The sequence below is a fragment of the Delphinapterus leucas genome, chromosome 3, assembly GCF_059928025.1.
Source record: "Delphinapterus leucas isolate spDelLeu-1000000601 "Yukka" chromosome 3, BTC_Dleu_Yukka2, whole genome shotgun sequence".
Lineage (NCBI taxonomy): Eukaryota > Metazoa > Chordata > Mammalia > Artiodactyla > Monodontidae > Delphinapterus > Delphinapterus leucas.
This window is the reverse complement of record NC_143131.1, coordinates 137,588,396-137,601,870: the sequence shown is the minus strand read 5'-3', so window position 1 is coordinate 137,601,870 and position 13,475 is coordinate 137,588,396.

The following is a 13,475-nucleotide window of genomic DNA, read 5'->3' as shown; positions in this document are numbered from 1 at the left end:
TTGGTCATATTTAGGTAATTTAGATAAAAATTCTCTGGCTTCTAGATCACTTAAGTCCAGACAGCCGTATGTGTATATTCATATGCACATCTATTACTACCTGGCACCTGTGCATTGTAAGTATTTTATAAATATTAGGGTTTTTTAAATTATGAAATAGTGGTAAAAGTAGCTATAGCGTTCTTCTTCTGTGATCTCTCAGAAGAACCTTAATTTTAGTTGAGAGAAAGAACAGTTTCTTCCCCTGTTAAAATCTTCCATGTAACAGATCAGAAACAAATGACTTGCTGACTCCCTAATTTGAAGGGCATTGTAAGTCCCAGTCCTGTGGGACCGGCTGAGTCAAAGGTGTTGGGCACATACAAATCACCTCTTTCTTTGTCTCCCAATAACCATATAGGCCAACCTGTTAAGTCACTTGTGAATTATGAGAGAAATGAGCTCATTAATCATCATTAGACCTTTTTAATTTAATTTTTATTTTATATTGGAGTATAATTGATTTACAATGTTGTGTTAGTTTCAGGTATAGAGCAAAGTGATTCAGTTATGCATATACATATATACATTCTTTTTCCGATTCTTTTCCCTTGTAGGTTATTACAGAATACTGAGTATAGTTCCCTGTGCTATACAGTAGGTCCTTGTTTGTTATCTGTTTTATATATGGTAATGTGTATATGTTAATCCCAGCCTCTCCCAACACTTCCTATGCAGAGGATCTGTTGACAGGCACATTCTTGGCTCAGCTAACTCAACCATTGTCATAAACATAGGGTCCCTGATTATAGCTACAGTATCCTGAGGCAGGGGAACCAACTAAAGAAACACCAGCAAGCCATGGTAGCATTGTCAAGGACAGAAAAATTATGTCAAGTGGGCAGTTGAGAGACAAATATTCCTACTTACTTCCAGCGAGTTCCATGGTTATTAGAGGAGTGGCAAGTTTTACTTCTGTTCCTTTCTTTTGTTCACTTCTAATGTTTTCTTTACTTCATTACTCAGGAGTCATTCAATTTTAAGTTATATATCTACCTCAAAGCAGTTTAAAGCAAAAAAAAAAAAGATTGTTGTGCTCATTGAACAGTCCAAAGGCAAACTCATCTGACACACTGGGGTTCATGAGTGCAGTGTCTCTCTTTCTTTGTCTCTTAGCTCTGCTTTTTCTGCTTGCTTTTCTTCGCAGATACATTCTTTTCATATGTCACTAATGTGCCTACAGGTAGCCAGCAACTTCCATTATCTTTACAGCTCTTGATCTGAAAAAGGTACCATCTTTACTGGTAGCTGGGGAGAAGGTTTCAGGAATAACTCTGATTGGTCCAGTGTGAGAAATGCAGCCATCCTAGAAGCTATAAATGTGGCCAGAGGACTGAGGCTCTCTGATAAGCCAGTACTATATACTTTACCCAAATCATACTTATGGAGAATAAAATTCTAGAAAACAGTCTGTGCAGACTATGATAGATAACACCAAAAAAGATTTCAGTAGTAATTTTTTAACATGTTTATTGCAGTATAATTGCTTTACATTGTTCTGTTAGTTTCTGCTGTATAACAAAGTGAATCAGCTGTATACTTATATCCTCATTTCTCCTCCCTCTTGCATCTCCCTCCCACCCCTCGAGGTGATCACAAAACACCAAGCTGATCTTCCCTGTGCTATGCAGCTGCTTCCCACCAGCTATCTGTTTTACATTTGGTATTGTATATATGTCAGTGCCACTCTCTCACTTCATCCCATCTTACCCTTCCCCCTCCCTGTGTCCTTAAGTTCATTCTCTACGTCTGGGTCTTTATTCCTGTCCTGCCCCTAGGTTTTTCAGAACCTTTTTTTTTACATTCCATATATATGTGTTACCATACGGTATTTGTTTTTCTCTTTCTGACTTACTTCACAGATCTAGGTCTGACAGATTCTAGGTCCATCCAGCTCACTACAAATAACTCAATTTCATTTGTTTTTATGGCTGAGTAATATTCCATTGTATATATGTGCCACACCTTGATCCATTCATCTGTCATTGGACACTTGGGTTGCTTCCATATCCTGGGTATTGTAAATAGTGCTGCAATGAACATAGTGGTACATGAATTTTTTTTTTTTGAATTTTTGATTTTTATTTTTTTTTTACACAGCAGGTTTTTATTACTAATCAGTTTTATACACATCAGTGTATACATGTCAATCCCAATCGCCCAATTCTTCACACCACCACCACCACCACCCCCTCTGCAGCTTTCCCCCCTTGGTGTCCATATGTTTGTTCTCTACATCTGTGTCTCAATTTCTGCCCTGAAAACCGGTTCATCTGTACCATTTTTCTAGGTTCCACATATATGCATTAATATACGGTATTTGTTTTTCTCTTTTTGACTTACTTCACTCTGTATGACAGTCTCTGCATCCATCCACGTCTCAACAAATAACCCAATTTCGTTCATTTTTATGGCTGAGTAATATTCCACTGTATATATGTACCACCTCTTCTTTATCCGTTCATCTGTCGATGGGCATATAGGTTGCTTCCATGTCCTGGCTATTGTAAATAGTGCTGCAATGAACATTGGGGTATATGTGTCTTTTTGAATTATGGTTTTCTCTGGGTATATGCCCAGTAGTGGGATTACTGGATTATATGGTAATTCTATTTTTAGTTTTTTAAGGAACCACCATACTCTTCTCCATAAAGACTGTATCAATTTACATTCCTACCAACAGTGCAAGAGGGTTCCCTTTTCTCCACACCCTCTCCAGCATTTGTTGTTTGCAGATTTTCTGACGATGCCCATTCTAACTGGTGTGAGGTGATACCTCATTGTACTTTTGACTTGCATTTCTCTAATAATTAGTGATGGTGAGCAGCTTTTCATGTGCTTCTTGGCCATCTGTATGTCTTCTTTGAAGAAATGTCTATTTGGGTCTTCTGCCCATTTTTAGATTGGGTTGTTTGTTTTTTTAATATTGAGCTTCATGAGCTGTTTATATATTTTGGAGATTAATCCTTTGTCAGTTGCTTCATTTGCAAATATTTTCTCCCATTCTGAGGGTTGTCTTTTCGTCTTGTTTATGGTTTCCTTTGCTGGGCAAAAGCTTTTGAGTTTCATTAGGTCTCATTTGTTTATTTTACTTTTGATTTCCATTATTCTATGAGGTGGATCAAAAAAGATCTTGCTGTGATTTATGTCAAAGAGTGTTCTTTCTGTGTTTTCCTCTAAGAGTTTTATAGTGTCCGGTCTTACATTTAGGTCACTGATCCATTTTGCATTTATTTTTGTGTATGGTGTTAGGGAGTGTTCTAATTTCATTCTTTTACATGTAGCTGTCCAGTTTTCCCAGCACCACTTATTGAAGACACTGTCTTTTCTCCATTGTATATCCTTGCCTCCTTTGTCATAGATTAGTTGACCATAGGTGCATGGGTTTATCGCTGGGCTTTCTACCTTGTTCCATTGATCTATGTTCCTGTTTCTGTGCCAGTACCATATTGTCTTGATTACTGTAGCTTTGTAGTATAGTCTGAAGTCAGGGAGTCTGATTCCTCCAGCTCCGTTTTTTTCTCTCAAGACTGCTTTGGCTATTTGGGGTCTTTTGTGTCTCCATACAAATTTTAAGATTTTTTGTTCCAGTTCCATAAAAAATGCCATTGGTAATTTGATAGGGATTGCATTGAATCTGTAGATTGCTTTGGGTAGTATAGTCATTTTCACAATATTGATTCTTCCAATTCAAGAACATGGCATATCTTTCCATCTGTTGGTATCATCTTTATTTTCTTTCATCAGAGTCTTATAGTTTTCTGCATACAGGTCTTTTGTCTCCCTAGGTAGGTTTATTCCTAGGTATTTTATTCTTTTTGTTGCACTGGTAAGTGGGAGTGTTTCCTTAATTTCTCTTTCAGATTTTTCATCATTAGTGTATAGGAGTGCAAGAGATTTCTGTGCATTAACTTTGTATCCAATGCAACTTCACCAAATGCATTGATTAGCTCTAGTAGTTTTCTGGTGGCATCTGTAGGATTCTCTATGTATACTATCATTTCATCTGCAAACACTGACAGTTTTACTTCTTTTCCAATTTGTATTCCTTTTATTTCTTTTTCTTTTCTGATTGCCATGGCTAGGACTTCCAAACCTATGTTGAATAATAGTGGTGAGAGTGCCATGGCTAGGACTTCCAAACCTATGTTGAATAATAGTGGTGAGAGTGGACATCCTTGTCTTGTTCCTGATCTTAGAGGAAATGCTTTCAGTTTTTCACCCTTGCAAATGATGTTTGCTGTGGGTTTCTCCTATATTGCCTTTGAGGTACATTGAGGTAGGTTCCCTCTATGCCCACTTTCTGGAGAGTTTTTATCATAAGTGGGTGTTGAATGCTGTCAAGAGCTTTTTATGCATCTATTGAGATGATCATATGTTTTTTATTCTTCAGTTTGTAATATGGTGTATCACATTGTTTGATTTGTGTATATTAAAGAATCCTTGCATCCATGGGATAAATCCCACTTGATCATGGTTTATGATCCTTTTAATGTGTTGTTGGATTCTGCTTGCTAGTATTTTGTTGAGGATTTTTGCATGTATAGTCATCAGTGATATTGGCCTGTAATTTTCTTTTTTTGTAGTATCTTTGTCTGGTTTTGGTATCAGGGTGATGGTAGCCTCATAGAATGAGTTTGGGAGTTTTCCTTCCTCCACAACTTTTTGAAAGAGTTTGAGAAGTATGGGTGTTAGCTCTTCTCTAAATGTTTGATAGAATTCACCTGTGAAGTCATCTGGTCCTCAACATTTGTTTGTTCGAAGATTTTTAATCACAGTTTCAATTTCATTACTTGTGATTGGTCTGTTCATATTTCCTATTTCTTCCCAGTTCAGTCTTGGATGGTTATACCTTTCTAAGAATTTGTCCATTTCTTCCAGGTTGTCCATTTTATTGGCATAGAGTTGCTTGTAGTAGTCTCGTAGGTTGCATTTCTGCAGTGTCTGTTGTAACATCTCCTTTTTCATTTCTAATTTTATTGATTTGAGTCCTCTCCCTCTTTTTCTTGATGAGTCTGGCTAATGGTTTATCAATTTTATCTTCTCAAAGAACCAGCTTTTAGTTTAATTGATCTTTGCTATTGGTTTCTTTGTTTCTATTTCATTTATTTCTGCTCTGATCTTTATTATTTCTTTCCTTCTGCTAACTTTGGGTTTTGTTTGTTCTTCTTTCTCTAGTTCCTTTAGGTGTAAGTTTAGATTGTTTATTTGAGATATTTCTTGTTTCTTGAGGTAGGCTTGTATAGCTATAAACTTCCCTCTTAGAACTGCTTTCGCTGCATCCCATAGGTTTTGGATTGTCATGTTTTCATTGTCATTTGTCTCTAGGTATTTTTTGATTTCTTTAATGATCTCTTGGTTATTTAATAACATATTGTTTAGCCTCCATGTGTTTGTGCTTTTTCCGTTTTTTTCCCTCTAATTCATTTCAGTCTCATAGCGTTGTAGTCAGAAAAGATGCTTGATATGATTTCAATTTTCTGAAATTAACTGAGGCTTGTGTTGTGACCCAAGATGTGATGTATCCTGGAGAATGTTCCATGCACACTTGAGAAGAAAGTGTAATCTGCTGTTTTGGGATGGAATGTCCTATAAATATCAATTAAATCTGTCTGGTCTATTGTATCATTTAAAGCTTCTGTTTCCTTATTTATTTTCATTTTGGATGATCTGACCATTGGTGTAAGTGAGGTGTTAAAGTCCCCCACTATTATTGTGTTACTGTCGATTTCCTCTTTTATAGCTGTTAGCAGTTGCCTTATTTATTGAGATGCCCCTACATTGGGTGCATATATATTTATAATTGTTATATCTTCTTCTTGGATTGATCCCTTGATCATTATGTAGTGTCCTTCCTTGTCTCTTGTAACATTCTTTATTTGAAAGTCTATTTTATCTTACATGAGTATTGCTACTCCAGCTTTCTTTTGATTTCCATTTGCATGGAATATCTTTTTCCATCCCCTCACTTTCAGGCTATATGTGTCCCTAGGTCTGAAGTGAGTCTCTTTTAAACGGCACATATATGGGTCTTGTTTTTGTATCCATTCAGCAAGCCTGTGCCTTTGGGTTGGAGTGTTTAATCCATTCACGTTTAAGGTAATTATCAATATGTATGTTGCTATGACCATTTTCTTAGTTGTTTTGGGTTTGGTTTCGTAGGTCCTTTTCTTCTCTTGTGTTTCCCACTTAGAGAAGTTCCTTTAGCATTTGTTGTAGAGCTGGTTTGGTGGTGCTGAATTCTCTTAGCTTTTGCTTGTCTGTAAAGCTTGTGATTTCTCCATAGAATCTGAATTAGATCCTTGCCGGGTAGAGTAATCTTGGTTGTATGTTCTTCACTTTCATCACTTTAAGTATATCATGCCACTCCCTTCTGACTTGTAGAGTTTCTGCTGAGAAATCAGCTGTTAACCTTATGGGAGTTCCCTTGTATGTTATTTGTTCCTTTTCCCTTGCTTGTTTTAATATTTTTTCTTTGTATTTAATTTTTGATAGTTTGATTAATATGTGTCTTGGCATGTTCCTCTTTGGATTTATCCTGTATGGGGCTCTGTGTGCTTCCTGGACTTCATTGACTATTTCCTTTCCCATATTAGGGAAGTTTTCAACTATAATCTCTTCAAATATTTTTCAGTCCCTTTCTTTTTCTCTCCTTCTTCTGGGACCCGTATAATTCGAATGTGGAGGTCTCTGGGACTGTCCTCAATTCTTTTCATTCTTTTTTCTTTATTCTGCTCTGCGGTAGTTATTTCCACTATTTTATCTTCCAGGTCACTTATCCTTTCTTCTGCCTCAGTTATTCTGCTATTGATTCCTTCTAGAGAATTTTTAATTTCATTTATTGTGTTGTTCATCATTGTTTGTTTGCTCTTTATTTCTTCTAGGTCCTTATTAAATGCTTCTTGTATTTTCTCCATTCTATTTCCAAGATTTTGGATCATCTTTACTATCATTACTCTGAACTCTTTTTCAGGTAGACTGCCTATTTCCTCTTCATTTGTTAGGTCTGGTGGGTTTTTACCTTGCTCCTTCATGTGCTATTTCACTGTCTTCTCATTTTGCTTAACTTACTGTGTTTGGGGTCTCCTTTTTTGCAGGCTGCATGTTCGTACTTCCCGTTGTTTTTGCTGTCTGCCCCCAGTGGCTAAGGTTGGTTCAGTGGGTTGTGTAGGCTTCCTGATAGACGGGACTGGTGCCTGTGTTCTGGTGGATGGCGGTGGATCTTATCTTTCTGGTGGACAGGACCACATCCAGTGGAATGTTTTGGGGTGTCTGTGAACTTATTATGATTTTAGTCAGCCTCTCTGCTAATGAGTGGGTTTCTGTTCCTGTCTTGCTAGTTGTTTGGCATGGGGTGTCCAGCACTGGAACTTGCTGGTCATTGAGTGGATCTGGGTCTTAGTGTTGACACGGGAGAGCTCTCGCCGATTGATATTACATGGGTCTTGGAGGTCCCTGGTGGTCCAGTGTCCTGAACTTGGCTGTTCCACCTCAGAGTGTCAGGCTTGACATCCGGCCAGCGCACCAGGATACAGCCACATGGCTCAGAAGACACCAGAGCTATGCAGCTTAGAAGAAAAGGGAAAAAAAAGAAAGAAAAAATAAATAAATAAAATACAATAAAATAAAGTTATTAAAATAAAAAAATTAAGAAATATTAGTAAAATAAGAAAAATAGAAAAGTAATTAAAATATAAAAGAAGAGAGCAACCAAACCAATAAAGAAATCCACCAATGATAAGAAGTGCTAAAAACTAAACTAAGATAAATATAAAACTCAGAAACTGGTCAGTTGCATACAGCAAACTCCAAGTGTACAGTTGCTCCCAAAGTCCTCCTCCTCAATTTTGGGATGATTTGTTGTCTATTCAGGTATTCCACAGATGCAGGGTATATCAAGTTGATTGTGGAGATTTAATCCGCTGCTCCTGAGGCTGCTGGGAGAGATTTCCCTTTCTCTTCTTTGTTCGCACAGCTCCCGGGGCTCAGCTTTGGATTTGGCCCTGCCTTTGCATGTAGGTCGCCCTCTGGCATCTGCTCTTAGCCCAGACAGGAGGCAGTCAAAGGAATGGCTGATTCAGGAGCTCTGGCTCACTCAGGCTGGGGGGAGGGTTGGGTACGGAATGGGGGGCTAGCCTGCAGGGGCAGAAGCTGGCGTGACGTTGCAACAACCTGGTGCATGTCATGTGTTCTCCGGGGAAGTTGTCCTGGATGACGGGATCCTGGCAGTGGCGGGCTTCACAGGCTCCCAGGAGGGAAGGTGTGGATAGTGACCTGTGCTTGCACTCAGGCTTCTTGGTGGCTGCCGCAGCAGCATTAGCGTTTCATGCCCGTCTCTGGTGTCTGCATTGATAGCCCTGGCTTGCGCCCATCTCTGGAGCTCTTTTAGGCAGTGCTCTGAATCCCCTCTCCTCGTGCACCCCGAAACAATGGTCTCTTGCCTCTTAGGCAGGTCCAGACTTTTTCCCAGATTCCCTCCTAGCTAGCTGTGCCGCAGTAGCCCCCTTCAGGCTTTGTTCACAAGCCAACCCCAGTCCTCTCCCTGGGATCTGACCTCTGAAGCCTGAGCCTCAGCTCCCAGCTCCAGCCCGCCCCGGCGGGTGAGCAGACAAGCCTCTCGGGATGGTAAGTGCTGGTCAGCACCGATCCTCTGTGCGGGAATCTCTCCACTTTGCCCTCTGCACCCCTGTTGCTGCGCTCTCCTCCGTGGCTCCGAAGCTTCCCCCGCCACCCACCTCCCATCTCTGCCAGTGAAGGGCCTTCCTAGTGTGTGGAAGCTTTTCCTCCTTCACAGTTCCCTCCCAGAGGTGCAGGTCCCATCCCTATTTTTTTGTCTCTGTTTTTTCTTTTTTCTTTTGCCCTACCCAGGTATGTGGGGAGTTTTTTGCCTTTGGGGAAGCCTGAGGTCTTCTGCCAGTGTTCAGTAGGTGTTCTGTAGGAGTTGTTCCACATGTAGATGTATTTCTGATGTATTTGTGGGGAGGAAGGTGATCTCCACATCTTACTCCTCCACCATCTTGAAGCTCTTTGTGGACTGGAATGATGTAGACACTGTTTTTACACTGTCTCAACTACATATACAAGGCTGCCTCTCACACATACAATGTCTTTGGGAGATTAGAAAAAAAAAAAAAGCCATTTATCTGCCTCTTTAGTGCATATGAATTAGAAAAAGACACTTCGTCTTGGTTTATACAGGCCCATGAAAAATAGGTTGGCCAGGAGTTTGAGGACTAAATTTCATCCCTCATTCAGTTCCTTTTCCATACAATCAGAGAATCTACAAAAGTTTGTGTGAGTGAGTCTGATTGGCTAATAATAATGATACCAAAAACTTGTCCTCTTTGTACCAGTGCTGAATCGAATCTCAGAGACGGTTTTGGGTGAAGTAGGAAAGAATAGCTTTATTGCTTTGCCAGGCAAAGAGGGACACAGTGGGCTCCTACCGTCAAAAACTGTGTGTCCCTTGGTACTTCCCTGGTGGCACAGTGGTTGGGAATCTGCCTGCCAATGCAGGGGACACGGGTTCAATCCCTGCTCTGGGAGGATCCCACATGCCATGGAGCAACTAAGTCCGTGTGCCACAACTTCTGAGCCTGCACTCTAGAGCCCAGGAGCCACAACTACTGAGCCCAGCTGCCACAACTACTGAAGCCCAGCTTCCTAGAGCCCATGCTCTGCAACAAGAGAAGCCATCACAATGGGAAGCCCACGCACCACAAAAAAGAGTAGCCCCTGCTCACTGCAACGAGAGGAAGCCCACATGCAGCAACAAAGACCCAATGCAGCCAAAAATAAATAAATTAAAAACAAATAAATTAATAAAAAAGAAAACAACTGTGTGTCCCAACCCAGGGAGCATTTGGTGAGGAGTTTTATAGCAACAGTTCAAGGATGGGGGATTGCTGATAAAGATCAGGGTGTGTGAGGCCACTAATCTGGCCTCAGGTGGTCTCCTGATAAGCCTCTCAGGTTCCCGAGGCTATCAAACTGTGACCTTCTCTGGAATGAAGAATGCTTCATCCAGTAATTAATGTCTTCCATTTGTTGGGGGTTTTAGTTTTGTACAAGAGCTCAAAAATATTATGTATCTCCCTTGATTTGGAACCAGGACCCTGCCCCAAGTCTACACTATTGTTTCTTGACTGCTCCTGGCTTGTCTCTGCATCCCCTCCCTTCCCTGATTAGTAACTGTTTGAACCTGCCCTTTGGAACTCAGGGAAGGTCATGGAGGCTGAAGCCTATTTCCTACAAACAAGGAATGGGGAACAAGGAAAGGCTTCTGTGCCCAGGAGCCCCACAGGGTCCTGCTTAGTTTCAGTAACACATTACTGTGTTTGTGTGAAGGATCTATGCCTGTTTGCCCTATTTGATGTCATAAGAATAACAAAACAGTTTTGTGTAGTAAAGAATTTAATCTTAATTCTTTAATCTTAATTCTTTAAAGAATTTAAGAGATATCTGAATTTTGCCCTAAGTTTCTGGGAGGTAATCTCTTAAACCCTTGGGGACTTTTGTTTGCCTGGAGGCCAATGTCATTCCAGATAGTCTAAAGGTGTGATTTAGCGTGGGGGGCTTTGGGTCACATGATATCAGCTCAACCTCTGGAGGGCCTGGAGAATGAGATCAACCATGTCAGAGGTCAATCTTACTTGAATGATGGAGCCCCAGTAAAAATTCTAGACTCCGAGCTCTGGTGAGCATCCCTGGTTGGCAACATAATGTGCATATTGTCACACGTCCACACTTGGAAAGTAATACTATCCATGACTCCATGGGGAAAGAACTAGAGAAGCTCTACATTTGGAACTTTCTTGGAGTGTGTACTGTGGTTCTCTTCTCTTACTAATTTTAATCTGTATCTTTTAGCTGTGATAAATTGTAACTGTGAGCATAACAACTTTGAACCTCAAAGGGTCATCTCTAGGGCTCCCAAACTTGCAAATGGTGTCGAAAATATTGAGTCCTGTGAACTGCACTCTCTCTAACTTAACAGCATTTTACTTAGAAAATGGCCCCACAGGCATTTTTTTTTTTTTTTTTTTTTTTTTGCGGCACGTGGGCCTCTCACCATCGCGGCCTCTCCCATTGCAGAGCACAGGCTCCGGACGCGCAGGCTCAGCGGCCGTGGCCCACGGGCCCAGCCGCTCCGTGGCATGTGGGATCCTCCTAGACCGGGGCACGAACCCGTGTCCCCTGCATCAGCAGACGGACTCCCACCCACTGCACCACCAGGGAAGCCCACCACAGGCATTTTTATGGCTTACTTGCTTCAGTCCTTCTCTATTTCCTACACTGCCCCATTCTCTAAACTTTACACACATAGAAGCACACATATATATTTTCTATGAATTAGCTTAATGTTAGCTTTTGTAATAAGTAAACCCCCAAATATGTAATGGTTTTAACACATGAGGAGTTTACTTCCCATTTTTTAAAAATTTCAAAATGTTATCAGTGACCTGAATTGTGTCCTTCTTCAGCATGCAGCTTCCTGTAGTATCTCTATGCTCATTTATCAAGTAAGAGGAAGAGGAGTGGGGATATTATGTGGGAAATTTTTTGTGGTTCAGGCCTGGAAGGAGCACTTGTCACTTCTGATCACGTAACACTGAGCAGAACTTAAGCCGGTGCTCACACCTAACTGGAAGGTAGTCTGGGGCATGAAGAGCATCTGTGTGCCCAGGAAAAAGAGGAAGTGGATGGGTGAACAGCTAGCAACTATCTGCCTCACACATTCATATTTTCTCTTCTGCAATCCCCTCAGGTCCCTCAGGCTATCAGTCGTCAATAGGATAAATGGATTAATGATTATGTGTTAATTGGTGATTATGCCTTAATCCTATATTACACATTGGTAACACTATAATGTCTCAACCCATAGAAGTGAACATCTTTAGAAATTCGGGCCATCCAAGTTTTGTGATCCCTCTGTCTCCAAGCTGAGGACAATCCTGTCATTCTGCTCATAAGAATGAAACTTTAAAGAGTATCGTCAACATGATGAAAAATGTACAACATGGGAGTTGTGAGTTTAAGATTTTTTCAGGGTCTTACTGAGGACTATAGCCTGGGAGTCAACCATTCAGCAGCTCTGAATAAACTGCTCTGAAGAGATAGGGGAGAAACCAGTATCTATATGGCCTCTTTTTTGGCTGGGAGATACATGCAGTCAAGCATACATCTTGGTAAAAAAAATTACTGTTAATCACAAAGAACAGATATCTCAAGTTAATGATTTTAGTGCTTTTCTGTGTATGGCTAGATGCAAGAATCAGGGGTCGTTGAAATTCTTCCTGAGATATGCATCTAATTCCTTAGGGGCCCATTTATCCAAAGCACAGAGTACCTCATCCTGTGTTTTTTCATCCTAAAGTCCTTTCAGGACACATTGTCAGTAGGCTTTTGCAGTGGATTGCCACTTAACTGTTGTATAACTGGTTGATGAGTGAGCCTCCTTGTTTATTTGCTTTTGTGTTAACAGTATGGTAATAACTCACTTTCATTGAGTGCCCACAATGGGAAAGGCATTGTTTGAAGAGCTGTGCCTGCATTCTTTCATTTAATCTTCACAACAACCCAAAATAATAGGTATTATCTAGGAATTGTTAGGGCTGGAACACCTGTCAATGTAGTTTGACCCAAAAACCTAGCCACTATAACTATACAATTTATCATTTCATTGTCATTAAGTGGCCTATGGGAACTCAGCTACTCCAACTTTTCTGCAAGTTAGAGAAATTCTGTATTTTTGTTGTGAATGCATACCATAGAGGATCAAATTTTGCCACCCCAAAATATATCTTTTTGCCAAGAGAATTAATTTAGGTTGATTATTTTTAAGACACAAATCAGGAAGTCTTTTTTTTTTTTTAAACCTCCCCTTAGCTGCCTAAAGAACTTAGATAAAGGTTCTGTTTCTGGAATAGAGCTATCATCGGAGATATCTGCAAAGAATAATGGCTAGGTATGGTGCAGGAAACTCAGCAGGGCCTAGAAATCAGATTCCACTCTGTGTCCTATTGTCTCTGCACAGCCCAGCAAATCTTTATTTACCAAACATTTGCTTTTCCGTCTCCATGTGCATTGCCTTCCTCCTCTTTGAGGTCCCAAACCACTACCCCTCTTTTGTCTTTAGCTATAGATGGTGTTTATGTTGAGGGCTTTGGCCCTTTTGGTGAGTTACTCCGTTTTCCTGAGTCTCTTCCATTTGTACATGTTATTAAGATTTTTGTCTGATTTTCTCCTGTTAATCTGCCTCCCGTCAATTTAATTCTTAGATCAGCCAGAGGAACCTAGAAGGGTAGAGGAAAATGTCTTCCTCCCCAACAATTAGGCACAGTATCAACTACCGCCTCAGGTTCCATTCCTTTTTATTGTCTTTTCTCTCCTTCATATCCTGAATCCTTTCAATTCCCCTGCCTCAAGCGCCACCT